Genomic DNA, 15,902 nt, shown 5'->3' with positions numbered 1-15,902 from the left:
TGAAGAAGCATCTGAACCACAACATGAGGGAACATCAAAAAGACACACAATAGCCAGTCCACATGAATGGGAAGCAAGCTAAGGTAAAGCTCCACGAAGGCAACATAAACGGCAAAATAGGCTCAGCACTAAAGGGAGGTTTGATGTCCTCATATTTCTTTTGAAAAATTCTGAAGGGTATAATCCAAACAGAGGAGCCATTAGCCCAACAATAGAAAAGTTCAATTTGTCATGAAGATCTATGAGTGATTTATTGCATGATGCAAAAAAGAAACAAAAATAGGAAACCAAAAGTTAAAAATCAAGTCACAAAATACCATTGGTAGGAAGAAAGCAGATTCAAATCCAAGAAGAAGACAAGTTAGGCATTAGTGAGAGGTCATGTATCAGAGACTTGGCTCACATGCTTAATGTTTCTAAGAGCACATTCTTTAGGATGATCCAAAGAGGGGACTTGAAGGCACAGTACATGCTAATGCTTTGAAGCCAAAAATGATTGAAGCAAACAAAATAACAAAATTGAAGTAGGTCCTAGGGTTGTTAATGGGATCAACACCTTGGACCAAGAACAAATACTTTAATGTATGACTTTGTTCATATAGATGAGAAATGGTTCAACTTAATAAAAAAAAGTCAGAGGAATTACTTATCAAGGTCAGAAAAGGGCAAACTTAGGATTGCTAAGTCAAGCACAAGGATACTAAAGGCTATGTTCATGGAAGCCACTTCAACACCAAGGCTTGATGATAATGGGGACTGTTATTTTAACGGAAAACATGGCATCTTTCAATTTACAAAGCAAGAACCAACCAAGAGAAGGAAATCAAAGTACATGGAGAAGAGGACTATGGTCACTAAAATCATTAAATCAGTCACAAACGAAATAACAAGGTGGATGCTTGCCTATTGATCAGATTGTACCAGCTATATAAAGTTAAAGTAGCCAAATGATGTATGTTTTGGGGGTTTTTGTCCCTTGGGAGAGTTACTACACGAAGTCTGATCCGGCCGAGTTGTACCTGCAAAATAACGGAGACTCCGGGTGGTTGGAGCTCCGCCTCCGACGGTTAAGTTAGTAACTTGAAAAGGAATAAAGAGGACGGAAATTTAGGTGGGTATCTGCTCGGATTCCAAGCTCAGGTGTTTCTCTGATGTGAGAGAATGCAAGTGTAATAAATGGTAAAAACGTTCCCTCAAAAAGAGGGACATCTCCCTATTTATAGGGTCTTTGGGAATTGTGCCCCTGATTAGGTCACTGAACCCTAATCATTGGTGGGCTGTGCCGTTTTGCGGCTTTCTCGGGATTTGGGCCTGAAGGCCGCCTTTTTCCCTTAATTTCTGAAGTGACACGTGTCAAGCAGGGATTGGTCCAGTTTGGGCCATCCTAAGCCTGACACGTGTCATCCTCTGATTGGACCACGTGGCGGGGTAAAATTACCCTAAACATTTGCCCCTCACAGATGTGACGTGGCACACCACGTGGCATCTGTGACACGTGTCACGCTCCGGTTGGCGGTAATTTTACCATTAAAGAGTAATCATTCACCTTCCGAGTAAATTACGAAAATGCCCCCGTATTTACCCTCTATATATAGCTGTTTTACTCTCACAATTTTGTACGTTTACAAAAAATTTCTAGAGAGAAAACTTTGACAGAGCAGAAGTCATCCGTTTGAGTCAGGCGCAAGCAAGAGAGCTCGTTTTTCACCGACCCAGCCGGATCCGCCTAGTTTCAGATTTTACTTCAAAAGGTACCGTCTTTGCCTCTCTCAGCTCTTTTTCTTTTTTCACCGCTTGTACATATTTCTTGCAATAAATGGATGCATCACTAACACACACGGCACAACCTAGGTTAGAGTCCAGCCGGTCACCAGGGACGGCTGAGTCTAGGACTGGGAGTGCCGTCTCGGGGTGTTGGGACCACCCTTTGCCTTGGATTCCGACCAGTTATGTGTCTGTGCAGGACACCATGGCTCGAACAATGCAGACGGCAACTGATCCAAATTACAAAAGCGAAGGCTTAGGCGGCCAAACGCTTGAGGGAGAAACGTCTGGTCAGGGAGACCAGACGGCTTTGGAGAGATCCCCTCCGCGCGCTCCTTCAACTCCCGTTGATTCCTTCTTGGAGGAATGCGACCAAGGCGGCGACGAGGTCGTCTCTGCCCCCTTGAGTCAAAATGAGGAAGAGACGCAGAGCGACAGCTCCGCCTCTACCTCTGAGAGCAGTGACGATTTACCCCGCACCCGAATAACGAGGAGGAAAAAAGGAAAAAATGGAACGAGAAGGACGATCCCTTCAACATTCACGTCTCCTCCAAGGACCGAATCCAAATGGAGGAGAACTTAAAGAACTTCACTCAAATGCACGCGCTAGGGGACGGGTATAGGATCAGGGTGCCGCCTAAGAATGGCACCATCGCCTAGGAGGACGATCAAGAGAGCGCCAACAGCTATCTCGGCTGTTATGAGGCGGCGTTCAAGGCTGGTCTTCGCTTCCCCCTTCACCAGGCGATGAAGGCAATTTTGAGAGGCTACGACCTCGGAATCTGGCAACTTCCCCCCAACTCTTGGACAAACATTCTGGGGTATGTTGCCGCCTGCGAGTTATAGGGGCTTAACCCCGGCTGGGAGGCTTTTGCTAGTATGCATTATCTTAGCAGAAGCCCAGGCGGCTGGAGGGCGTGGTATACTCTAACCACGCAACCTCAATACATGATGACCTTGGACAAGGTCTCAAAATTCGACGGCTGAAAACACAGGTTCTACCTGATGTCAGCTCCAACCAGACGGGATAATTACGAATTCCGTCTGTACAATAAGAAGCCCGACTTGATGGGCCGGAAGTGTGCTCTTCCTCGGATCCCAAAGGAAGATTTTGACAAGATCATTGAGGCGGACTTTTTTGGCCTCACAGACGCGACCTTGTCAACCGGGGAAACAATAAAAGTTCCCAAGAACTGGATCCCCAAGAGCGCATGGTTCAGGGACGAGTGTTTCCTAGCCGCCTGTGGGCTAGGACACATGTTCACCAAACGTATGCGCCTGAGTTTATATCCGTCTGTAGTATCTTTCTATCGGAATTGATTTATGATATTGATCAATTTCTCTCTATGCAGAAGAAGCATTAAAAATGTTGCAGACGGAGAAGACTCCCAAGCGATCCTCTGCAGCCATCCGCAAGGCGCTTGCGGAGAAAGCTGCGGCTGAGGTCAAAGCCAAGGTAATAAACGCCTAACCATTTCGTAAATTGATCTTAGCATTTATTTTTCCCGGATGCTAACTTTAACTTGTTTATTTTTGCAGGGAGGAGAGGTTGGAAAGACGTTTGAGAAACAACTCAAACGGGCTAGGGAGGAGACCCCCGCCGTTCTCAATAAGATCAAAAAATCCACCTCCGCGTCAACTCCTGGCGCCTCAGTCGGGCATCAGCAGATGCGGATAGCGGGGCGAAACGAGAAGATAGGCGGCAGCTTGTGCCTTGATCTCGTCAACCCCTTATCAGCAGCCGCGGGGTTCACTACGCCTGCAAGCGGTTCCCGCTTGGCCGGCTCTGAAGGTAAGAACCCTTTTGAATCCCCGCTTGAGCTAGGGTGGCCTTTGCGGGTGAAATCCCACTCTCAACAGACGTCATCTTCAGACGGTCGGCAACAAATAGGTGCTGCCTTAGTTTCGCACTCATCACATATTGATTGTGGTGTAGATCAATCTCCCCGCTGGCTAGACGTCAAGAAGCATGCCAAGGCCATGCTAGAAGCCGTCCGGAAGAGGGATAAAGACAGTATCCCTTGGATAGAGACGTTCAATCTTGAACGCATTCTATCCCTTCTGGCTGAGGTAAGAAACTTGTCAATTCAATTTTATTTTTTCCAAGTGTTTTATCCCGCCTGCAATACTCACACCGCTTGCTTTTTTGCAGGCTATGCTGCGGGTGGACGGGCTCAAACTTCCTTATTCCCGCAAACGGGAAGAGGTAAAAAGGGCCAAGAAGTCCGCCATAGACGCTGACAATATTGCTTTACACTCCACTATCGTAAATGAACTTGAAACTAAAGCAATCATAATGACACAGGCGCCTAGAATCCAGCAGCTGGAGGCGGATCTGGAGACGGCCAAACAGCGGGCGGGTGATGCTAAGACGAACCAGAAGAAAGCGGAGGAGGCCCAAAAAAAGGCGGATGAGAGCGTCAAAAAGGCTGATGAGGCGCTCAAGAACGCCCAGACGGACCTTAGCACACTTCAAGGTGTTTCTGAAGAGAACACCAAACTGAAGGCCAAGGTTCAAAAACTGGAGAAGGAGGCTGCTCAGGCTCAGAAGAACTTTGCAGCAACCCTAGAGGCGGAGCCAAACCGCCTTATTGCTGAAAGTGACGCTGACAATGACGCCCGTATGAAGATTGCCTGGGTTGCCTTGTACCCAGACACGGATTACAGCGTCTGGGCACTGGCGCACAGCTATGCCGAGTACGTGGTGTACTTGAGAGAGCAAGGTGAGCCAGAGCCTGACTCTTTCGAAGTCTGGGTCAACTCCAACAACGAGCCGTCCGTGCCTCAGCTACCTGGTCCTGGTGAAGCACAGGAGATACCCTCAGATGATGAGGAGAAGGAGGAGGACCAGGAGGCACCGCCTGCAGGCAAGAAGTGACCATTCAGCGGCAGTATGCCAATCTCTGTTTTTTATTTTTTTCTTTTATTCAGCGGCAGTATGCCAAAACTTGTTTTTCCGGCCTGCGTGCCGAGTATATTTGTATTTACCGGCTAATGAGCCGGGTTAAGTAACAATTTCTCTTTCTCCCGGACGGGGTCCGGTTAACACTTTAATCCACTACAACCGTTTGGTTGGGTGGACTTTATAAAATGCACCGACTGAGTCGGTTTTGATCATTTTGCATCTGAATTTTATATATATATATATATATATATATATATATATATATATATATATATATATATATATATATATATATTTTGCAAATTTTAATTTTTCACTTTTGCCTAACTTATCAAAAGCATGCAGCGATTTTTTGCCTAACTAATCAATAGTCTGGCTGTCCTTGCCCCTGGACGGCTGTGTGATTGGTTTCAAGTTGAGTTGGTTGATTGACTTGAAAAAGTCTGATGCTGCAAAGAGCATGATATGTTTGTAAGTCAATCAATCACGGTAGTGATTGCCCCAAACCAAGTGCACAGCCGTACACCAACAAGCGTTCCAATCACTACCCAGACGACGTTTGTCCGTCTTGGTAGAGAATTCGTAGCCATTGAACAACTCTTTTGCCCCAATTGGGGTGGGAAGTGATATTTTTAGAATAAACAACCTAAGTGAGAACTTTAGCCGGTGACCGACTGATGCCTCTGGGCATTCGGTATCTGGAAACTTTATCGTTCTTCATAGGTCATTTCGGTCAGACGGCTATGAGTTGACCAATTTGGTCGTTCAATTTTTGTCGTCTGCATGGGTACGTAGAACCGACAAATAGTCTGTTCTCTGCGACGATTGCACCTGGAGGGGTGTCGCCGGACGCCTTTGTCCATGTTGGGACAGGCGATTTTATAAAATGAGCAACCATCCGGCCATTTTAGCCTTTGGTCTTGTTTAGGACCGATTGTATAGCCGCCAAGCGTTTTTGTTCTTAGCTTTTAATCAGTTAATTTACACTAAGTGTCAAACTTAGTCGGTTAAACCAAAAATCCTGTCTGGGTATTACCCAGACGGACGGGCATTTATTAAATCATACCAAGTTTTAAACTTAAGTAAATAAACAAAGGATCCATCTGAGTATTTCCCAGGCGGTTAAGCAAACCAACTAAGTATCAAACCTAGTTAGGTAAGTGAAAAATCCGTCTGAGTATTACCCAGGCGGATAATCAAACTTAGTTAAATAAACAAAGTATCAAACTTAAATAAACAAGGGATCCGAGTATTACCTAGGCGGTCAAACAAATGTAATCTTTACTAAGTATCGAACTTAGTTAGGTAAATGAAGAATCCGTCTGGGTATTACCCGGATGGATAATCAAACAACAAATCAATTTTGCAAACAAATTCTGAATCTTCATTAACTGACACTGTTTACAAAAAATTTACATTCTCAGAAGTAGTACTTTTTCAAATTGTCTACATTCCAAGTTCTAGGCAGGCGCCTGCCATCTGGAGTTTCCAGGCGGTAGGTGCCATCCCTTACTTCTTCATAGATCCGGTAGGGGCCTTCCCAATTTGGAGTTAGCTTCCCCAGCTCATTGGCCCTACCGGTCGCCTCCTTTTTTCGTAACACTAAGTCGTCAACTTTCAAAGGACGCTTGTGTACTTTTTTGTTGTAGGCTCTAGTCATTCTCAGACGGTAAATCTCATGACACAAGGCGGCATTGCCCCTGCGTTCTGGGAGTGAATCCAATGCCAGGCGCATTGCTTCCCAGTTTGCCTCTTCATCATATAGCATGACTCTGAGAGTCGGCTCGTAATGTTCGATGGGCAAGACGGCTTCAGCACTGTAAACCATGAGAAATGGGGTTTCACCGGTTGCCCCTTTTGCTGTTGTCCGGATGGCCCATAGGACATGGATTAACTCTTCTGCCCATAAGCCACTGGCTCTTTCTATCTTCTTCTTAATGTCGTTTGAGATGAGTTTGTTGAACTTCTTCTTAATGCCGTCTGAGATGAGTTTGTTGAAGGCTTCAATTTTGCCGTTTGCTTGGGGTCGGCCAACAGATGCAAAATAGCTTGAGATCTCCTGATCTCCCAACCAAGTTTTTAGCTGAGGCGTCTCAAACTGAGGACCATTATCAAACACCATAGACATAGGTACCCCATACCGGGTGATAATGTTCTTCCAAATGAAGGAAATTACGTCTGAGGTCTTGATATTTTTAACCGCCTCAGCTTCCACCCACTTGGTGAAATAATCCACAGCCACCAAGATGTAGCGCTTTCCGCCTGGAGCAGGCGTGTAAGGACCTAGAATGTCCATGCCCCATTTTGCAAACGGGATTAGACTGTGGATGGCTGTCAGATCAGTAGCCGGACGGTGAATAAGCTTGCCAAATTTTTGGCACTTGTCACATTTCTTCACCAATTCCTTGGCGTCTGCCTCAAGAGTGGGCCAAAAATAATGTCGTCTGGCTCTGACGGCTAGGGACCTGTTGCCTATGTGGGAGGCGCAGAATCTCGAGTGCAAGTCTTCGAGAAATTCCTTCCCCTTTTCAGGGGTGACACACTTCAACAGGGGCTTAAGAAACCCCGCCTTGAAGAGTTCTCCATTTTTCAACTCGAAGCTTGCAGCTCGCTTCTCCAGGACGGCTACTTCCTGTGGCGAATCAGGAAGTGTGTCGTCTGAAAGATAAGCCCGGATGCCATCCATCCAGGTAGAGCTTCGGTCCAGAACTCCAATGGGATCTTCATAGATGCTTCTCTTTTCAAGAACTTCCCAAAAGACTGACCGAGGCGTATCATGGCAGGCGGAAGACGCCAGTTTTGACAATGCATCCGCCTGGTTGTTTTCCGACCTAGGCACTTGATTCAGCCGGAATTCCTCAAGTGCCCTGGCCTCTTCTTTGACTGCCTGAAGATATTTGATCATAGCCGGATGAGTAGCCTCGTAGCTTCCCTCATACTGTCTAACAACTAATTGGGAATCAGAGTAGGCGTCAATTTTCATGGCCCCTGCCGCCTTACACATGCGAATGCCGGCTAGCAGGGCTTCATATTCCGCCTCATTGTTTGAGGCCTGAAACTTGAAGCGTAGTGCATACTCAAATTTGTCCCCTTCAGGAGACTCGTAGATTACGCCTGCACCACAGCCGTTCTTAGTACAACTCCCGTCTACATACACTTTCCAAACCTGATCAAGATTATCCGGAGCCACCGGACGGGTCATTTCAACAATGAAGTCGGCAAACGCCTGACCTTTCACTGCCTTTCTTGGTTCGTAAGTGATTTCAAGACTTTGCATTTTAATAGCCCATTTCAACATTCTCTCGGATGAGTCTAAGGTAGACATTGGCCGCTTGAGTGGCTGGTTGGTGTAAATCACCACCGGATGTGCCAAAAAGTAAGGCTTCAGTTTTTTGAATGTCATATACAAAGCAAGGCCAAATTTTTCAACCATGGGGTACCGGAGATCAGCTTTTTTAAGAACATGGCTAATGAAACCGAGAGCTGCACGCCGTCTCGCTCAGCAAGGAGAACGACACTGAGGGCATGATCTGAGACGGCTAAATACATGTACAACGTCTCCCTAGGTAAAGGACTGACCAACCTAGGTAAAGAATGTAAATGCTCTTTCAACCTCTGGAATGCCGCCTCAGCATCCTCTCCCCCATTCAAATCTGGTCTTCTTCCTGATTGCTTGGAAGAAGTAGAGGCACTTGTCACCTGACCGACTGAGGAACCTCCCCTAGGCGGCCAGACAGCCGGTGAGCCTCTGCACTTCCTTGACAGACCGGGGTGAGTTCATGTCTATCACCGCCTGTATCTTTTCAGGGTTAGCCTCTATCCCCCTTTGATCAATCAGGAATCCGAGAAACTTCCCAGACTCAACACCAAAGACACATTTCTTAGGATTTAACATAACCTTATGCCGCCTGAGGGTGGTGAATGTTTCTCGGAGATCAGCAAGGTGATCCATCTGTAGCTTGGATTTGACATCATGTCATCAATGTACGCCTCCACATTCCTCCCAATCTGATTAATGAAGACCTTATTAATCATCCGTTGGAAAGTGGCAGGCGCATTTTTCAAGCCAAACGACATCACAGTATAACAGAATAACCCCTGATCAGTGACGAAGGCCGTCTTCTCTTGATCTTTTTTCCACAGGGGTATCTGATGGAAGCCGGAGTAGGCATCCATAAAGCTCATCAAGGTGTGACCGGCTGTAGAGTCGACCAGACTGTCGATCTTTGGAAGCGGGTAACTGTCCTTTGGACACGCCTTGTTGAGGTCTGTGTAATCAACACACATGCGCCAGGTCCCATTCGGTTTCTTAACAAGGACCACATTGGCCACCCAGTCGGGAAAACTACAAGGCCGAATGAACCTGGCGTCTAGCAGTTTTTTTACTTTGGCAGCTGCCGCCTGACTTCTTTCCTCACCGTGGTTTCTTTTCTTTTACCGGATGGGCTTCTTTTTGGGGTCCACGGTGAGTTTGTGGACAACGAGATCCGGGCTGACGCCTGGCATCTCTTCCACTTCAAAGGCAAAAATGTCTTTGAATTCTTTCAGCTGAAGGTGCAAGCTTGCACCCAAAGTAGCATGAGCAACCGTCCCAACCTGTACAGTACGTTCTGGACTGCTGTCATCCAGAACGAGATCAATGCTTTCACCAGTCGGTTGAGGACGGAGCTCATCTGACTGTTCACCGGTCAGTGATTGCTATTTTTTCTCTTTCTTCACCTCCACTAGCAAAGGTGCCTTTCTTTTCTTCCAGGCTGCTGGTGGGTCAGGCGCTGGGTCGGCATCCTTGACATTGTCAAGGTCTATTGGTTCCTGGCCGTCTGGGGCCACAGTGTCTCTAACGGCTGAGAGATAACACTCTCGGGCCATCTTCTGATCCCCATTCAGGGAACCAACAGTGTCGTCATCCCTCTCATACTTGATGAGCATGAGAGATGGGATGATTACTGCCTTAGCTACGTTGAGGGTCGGCCGGCCAAGGATAATGTTGTAGGCGGTCAACTCCTCAACGACCAAGAATCTGACGACAATATGTCGTCCTTGGCCCTTCTCTCCCAGCCGGATGGGTAGGTCAATTCTTCCGGCTGGGTAGACCATCCCACCCCCAAAACCAACCAAGGGGTGGGTGACCAGATGCATGCTGCTTACGTTGTATTTCAGCTTTTGCAAGCACCGGAGACTGATGATGTCTGATGAGCTGCCGGTGTCAATAAGGATTCTTCCAACCAGTTGGTTGGCAACCTTACATTCAATGACAAGCGAGTCATCATACGGCCGGCGGACGCTGCCCCTATCCTTCTCAGTGATCAAGACGTCTGAGAAGGAGGTGCTTGCAGACGCCTGCTCATCCTCATCCTTGTCCATCTTTCGAAGATGGCTCTTGGTGCCCCGGATGGTACGGCCACCACAGGAGAACCCGCCTGCTATTGTGTAGACCGGCTCCTTGTCGGTATCCGAGCTACTAGCAGGCTGGGGGTAGTCTTGGAGGACTGACCCTTGTTTTTCTTTTTTGCCCCGGCTGGGGACTTAGAAATATAGGACTTCAACAGCCCTTTGTCAGCCAGACGGTCCAACGCCCGCTGAAGACTGAAGCAGTCGTTGGTATCATGGCCGACCTCCTCATGGAACTGACAGAATTTATTTTTGTTCCGTGACTGGACATAACTCTTCATAGGATTCGGCTTCTCAATGAACAGCCGGTCCTTTACCTCCATGAGGATGGAGTTGCAGTCTTTATTAAACTCGTACTTGGGGACGTACGGTTTAAACTCTTTCTTTTTCTTTTGGGAGGGCTGGTCAGAATCATTAACCGCCCAGATTTCTTTTCTTTTCTTACTCTCTTCTTTATTTTTGGTCGGCTGAGCAGACCGGCTGTCTTTCTGTTTTTCGGACTTCTTGGAGTCCGACTGGTTACCAGGCGAGCAGAGGTCGATAGCTTGAATGTAGCTTTCCGCCTCCCTCAGGGCCGCCTGTAAGGTGAAAGCCCCTTTTCTGACTAGGTCGAACTTAAAGGTCGACCCGTCTCTCAGACCTTTGAAATATTCTGTAAAAGCTACCTCATCAGACAGTCCCTGAATATGAATTCTGATCAGATTGAACCGCCTGACATATGAGCGCAGCCCTTCTCTCTCTCCCTGCTTAACAGTGCTCAAATCAAGGCTTGTTTTCTTAGCAGGGATGTTCATTGAGAAGTTGGAAGCAAACAGGAAGGCGAGCTTCCTGAAACTATCGATGGACCCGGCTGGCAGATTACCAAACCATTGTTGGGCAATGCCCTTCAATGTAGCCGGGAAGCACCGACACCAAGTGGCATCGTCCAACCCCTGTAGATACATAAGGTTGGTGTAAGCCATGAGCTGGTCTTCCGAATTGGTGGTACCATCATAGGTACCAACCAATACATTCTTAACCTTGGCCGGCTGGGCCGCCTCGGTTATCTCCCGGGTGAACGCAGAAGGTTGTTCACCCAGGCACAGCAGACGAAGCTGCCAGTCCAATGGCTGGACATTTGGATATGCCACCTGACCTCCAAAGAGGGTCGGCTGCATGAAGTAAGGGGAATACTATCCGTAAGCCTGAGTAGGCACATACGGTACAACCCCAATCATGTGACGGCCAGAATGGACGGTATTACCGCCCGTCTAGCTCTTATGCAAGGAGGGTGCACTCCCTGCAGAAATGTTATTGAAGCTGTCTGGAAAGTTTGACGTTGAAGCCGACTCAGAAAGCGATTGGTTTCTCTTCCGGTTGATGATCTCCCGGGCATCAAGAGTTGATTTTTTGCTTCCCATCGGCTGTTGAGTCCGGCGGGTGTTGTTGTTCCTCCTAGGAAGGAGAATTTTTTACCAATCAATGGGCCCAGCTACCTTCTCCTTTGGATGAGGAGTGGGATGCCGGTCTCTGACTGGAGGAGTCTTCTTCGCCGACTGACCTTTATTTGGGCCAACCCGGCTTTTGGTGATCAGCTCTTTAATTTCACCCTTGAAACTTGTCATGAATTTCATGAGTTTGTCTCGGGTGACAGGGGCTGATCTAGCGGCCGTTTGGGTTTCCCCTTCCGGCTGCCCAGAGGGTCGGCTTGGACCCGCCTGGGAGGCACCCCGCTCCAGAGTATCTCTAGGCCGGATGCGCGTGACTCTGAGTGAGCCATCTTCGGTTGTAAAGGTTTCGACCTGAGGATCTTCATCCTCATGGTCTGTAAAGACTTCTGGGTCTTCGCCCAGACGGTTAGGGGGTGGTACAGACTCTTGAACCATCTTCGAGGTACTCTCCCCACAGATGACGCCAAATGTTTTGGGGGGTTTTTGTCCCTCAGGAGAGTTACTACACGAAGTCTGATCCGGCCGAGCTGTACCTGCAAAATAACGGAGACTCCGGGTGGTTGAAGCTCCGCCTCCGACGGTCAAGTTAGTAACTTGAAAAGGAATAAAGAGGACGGAAATTTAGGTGGGTATCTTCTCGGATTCCAAGCTCAGGTGTTTCTTTGATGTGAGAGAATGCAAGTGTAATAAATGGTAAAAACGTGCCCTCAAAAAGAGGGACATCTCCTTATTTATAGGGTCTTTGGGAATTGTGCCCCTGATTAGGTCACTGAACCCTAATCATTGGTGGGATGCGCCGTTTTGCGGCTTTTTCGGGATTTGGGCCTGAAGGCCGCCTTTTTCCCTTAATTTCTGAAGTGACATGTGTCAAGCAGGGATTGGTCCAGTTTGGGCCATCCTAAGCCTGACACGTGTCATCCTCTGATTGGACCACGTGGCGGGGTAAAATTACCCTAAACAATGTACATATAAAGGTTATATACATTCAAGAAGATATTTGCTAAACAAACATAACTCAAGATGATCCTGAGTGGCAACAAGTCTACAAACAAGATGATTTCACATTCATTTTGGTCCAACAAACACCAAACAACCCTGATCTCAACATATTGTATTTGGGATTTTTTAGGAGCATACAATCATTACAACAAAAAAAATGCCAAAAAAATCGATGACCTACTCAAGATAGTTAATGATGCATATTATGAGTTGGAGCCACAAACACTCTGTTTTGTGTGGGTTATATTGCAAACCATCATGAATGAGATATTAAAGGTTGGGGTGGAAATAACTGAATGAACTATGTCTTCAATAAGTGCAATTACTAGATATATCAAGGATCACTATTATGGAGATAATTAGTTCATTTTATAAGGTCGTCATTGTCTAGTGCTATATATGGCAAATATTCTCAAAACAATTCCAATAACTCAATAATTCAATAATAGTGAATATTAAAATCAATTCTTTTCAATAACCTAATTTCCTCTCTAAGTGTGCACATTCTCAAGCTAGTCTCCTACTATTTCAAGGATATTTTTGAGGTAAGACTAGGTCATACAAAGTCCATAGTTTTCAATGAATCCGCATAGTGAGATTAATACAATAATCATGCTTGTAAAGCTTTAATTATTCAATAAAACCTCTTTAAATCAATAATTCCAATAAACAATTTAAACTTCTTTTTATTAAATTCAACATGCTTTCAAAATCAAACCTTTTAAGCATGATAAATAATTTTAATCATTCAAAATATGATACAAAAATCAATAATCCAATTTATTTATCAAACCAATTATTAAAAACATGCTTTTATTTCATAAAACATAATTCTAATCAATTTAATCCAATCACCAACACAGTCATATGAAATATGCTATTCAAACCAATCACTTTTATAGGTATCTAGCCACCTAAACATACCTTGATTATGAATATCAATCAACATTTTGTACTTTCAAAGTTCAATCACGAATACACTTTGCAATTAACATAACCATTAGGTTGTCACATCATCTTTAGCCATAAACCCAAATCTAATGTGCATGGATCGGACAATAAAATAATAATTTAATATAAAATTATAACTTTGAAATAGATATTTTTATATTTTAGAAAACTAGCCATGAAGAAAATAAGGAATAGGATTAAACTATTAAAGAGAATTGGGTTTGCGGTTGGAGAGAACAGGTAGAACTTGCAAAGGCTATAACTTCTTCAATTTAACTCCAAATTGGGTGATTCTTGATCCTAACCTCAAGGATCAATTTTTCATGAAATAGCAAACCCCAAAACTGATAAGAAGTGCTCGAAGAATGGTTCCAAAGATATACAGGCTGATTTTTTTTAGAAAGGAGGAGAAGAAAAGTAGGAAAAGGTTGAGGGAAAAGAAGAATAAGAGAGAAGAAGAGAATTAGATTTTGGTGTGAAGAATATGAGAGGGTGACTCGTATGAGGGTGTATTTATAGGCTAGCTTATGCTAGAATTATGGTAGGAGAATGTAGGAAGAGTTATAGAAAATTGGTTTAAGAAAATTACTTTGAGAAGAGATTTTAAAAATTAAGGAAAGTTTAATATTATGGTGACTAAGAAATACTCCCTCTGTCTCTATTTTATTGCTCCATTGGACTATGCAAGGTCTCTTAGACATGTATTAAAACGTTTATATCTTTATTTCCATACATGTAAAAATTATAAAAACGTGATTTTAATAAAATATAAAATGAGACGAATCTAACAATGCAAGACCACTCATGACTATATTACCTTTTATAGATTAACGACAATTTATTGTCAAAGTTTGACCCAAAAAATGGAATTGGGTCAAAAATTAAGGGACAGAGATAGAAAATAATATGGAAAATGACTTATCTTGGGGATTAATCAAAGTGATCAAATATTTAGGGGATAGAAAATAAGAATTAAGGAATTAATAGAATATAAAATACAAAACTTACCAAAATAATTTTGCTCAAAATACAATATGGTGCCCAAAAATTTGAGCTTTCCTAAACTCATATTTTCATACATCCTTTTAAATATTTGGGCAATTATTTTTCTAATTTTTAAGGATTAAAAATAATTGTGTAAATAATATATTTTTTATAATAATTAATTAGAAAAATACCAATTATTTACTAGTTAATTTAACGGCTATTTCAGTAAATGGCACTAAGCACTTTAATAACTCACCAAATGCCATCAAGGTTTTCAAAATTCACCAAATTCCACTGACAAACCATACATTGACCCTCATGTCATTAATGAGGTCTGGATGTTAGGTGTCTGTTACTGCATTCAATTCATATTTCATGAAATGCCACTTAGCAGTTTAAATTTTCACCAAATGCCATTACTTTTGTAAATTTTTACACTATATACCTTTAAACTAATGAGTTGTAATGGCTAGTTGTTTGACCTTTATTGATTTTTTTTTTGGCAAATCTAGCCATTGCACCCAATTTGTTGTATTAATAGTACACTAGAACACACACAGAAGACCTATTTGAATAATCACTGATGATGTCAGCGATTACTATTTTATTATTAACTAGATTAGTCACATGTAATGCACAACATTAAAAAAAAAACTCTTTGAAATATGTAATATACGTAGTATATTTTATGTATTTATATTACTTAATTACCTCATATAATAATTATAGAGTATATATTTTATGAAGCATAAGTGCCGGGAAAGAAGCATTAGATATAGATAGTAGGAAAATAAATAAATTATTGATAGGAGGTGAAATTAAATTAATATATATTACTCCGTATTAAAACTCATGACTGTCGCCAAATCATACCATGCCATTAATGATTGAAAAACTCCATGCATTAACCTTCATGTATTAATGTTTAGTATAATTGATAAACTCTTCATATGCATAACACCTTATCTAAATTTCCCTGAGAATGTAACTCTTTAATAATTACACAATAATAAGTTTGTAACCATTTTTATTTTGTGCATTAATTCATAAAATTGTAATTATAGAGTAAAAGATTTTTGTGCATTATGCAGTAGTATATATTTTGACATCAAATTTATAAAGATTTGATTTATCACCTTTTTTTTATAAAAAGGGTTGATTTTAATGCAAAAAAATTATTCTTAAAGTCAAACAGGCTTATACAAATTAAACAACAAGCTACTTAAGCTATCATCCTTAAAGAAAAAAAAAAATAAACCACCATTAAACTCTTAGTGACAAACAAGCTTAAATATATATACGTCTATTAAAGTAGTAAATTTATAATGACCGGCCAATAACTTGTTTCAAATTTAAAATCAAAGAAAAATATAATGACATCATATTTTATTTAGGTGGGGAAATTTTTCTTATAAAGCTGCCATGTGGACAATTTGGTTTCAACGGTTGCTACTTTAGTGATATTTATAGATTAT

This window comes from Chenopodium quinoa, unplaced genomic scaffold (genome assembly GCF_001683475.1).
Source record: "Chenopodium quinoa cultivar QQ74 unplaced genomic scaffold, ASM168347v1, whole genome shotgun sequence".
In the NCBI taxonomy this organism is placed as follows: domain Eukaryota; kingdom Viridiplantae; phylum Streptophyta; class Magnoliopsida; order Caryophyllales; family Amaranthaceae; genus Chenopodium; species Chenopodium quinoa.
Note: the sequence above shows the minus strand (reverse complement) of the source record.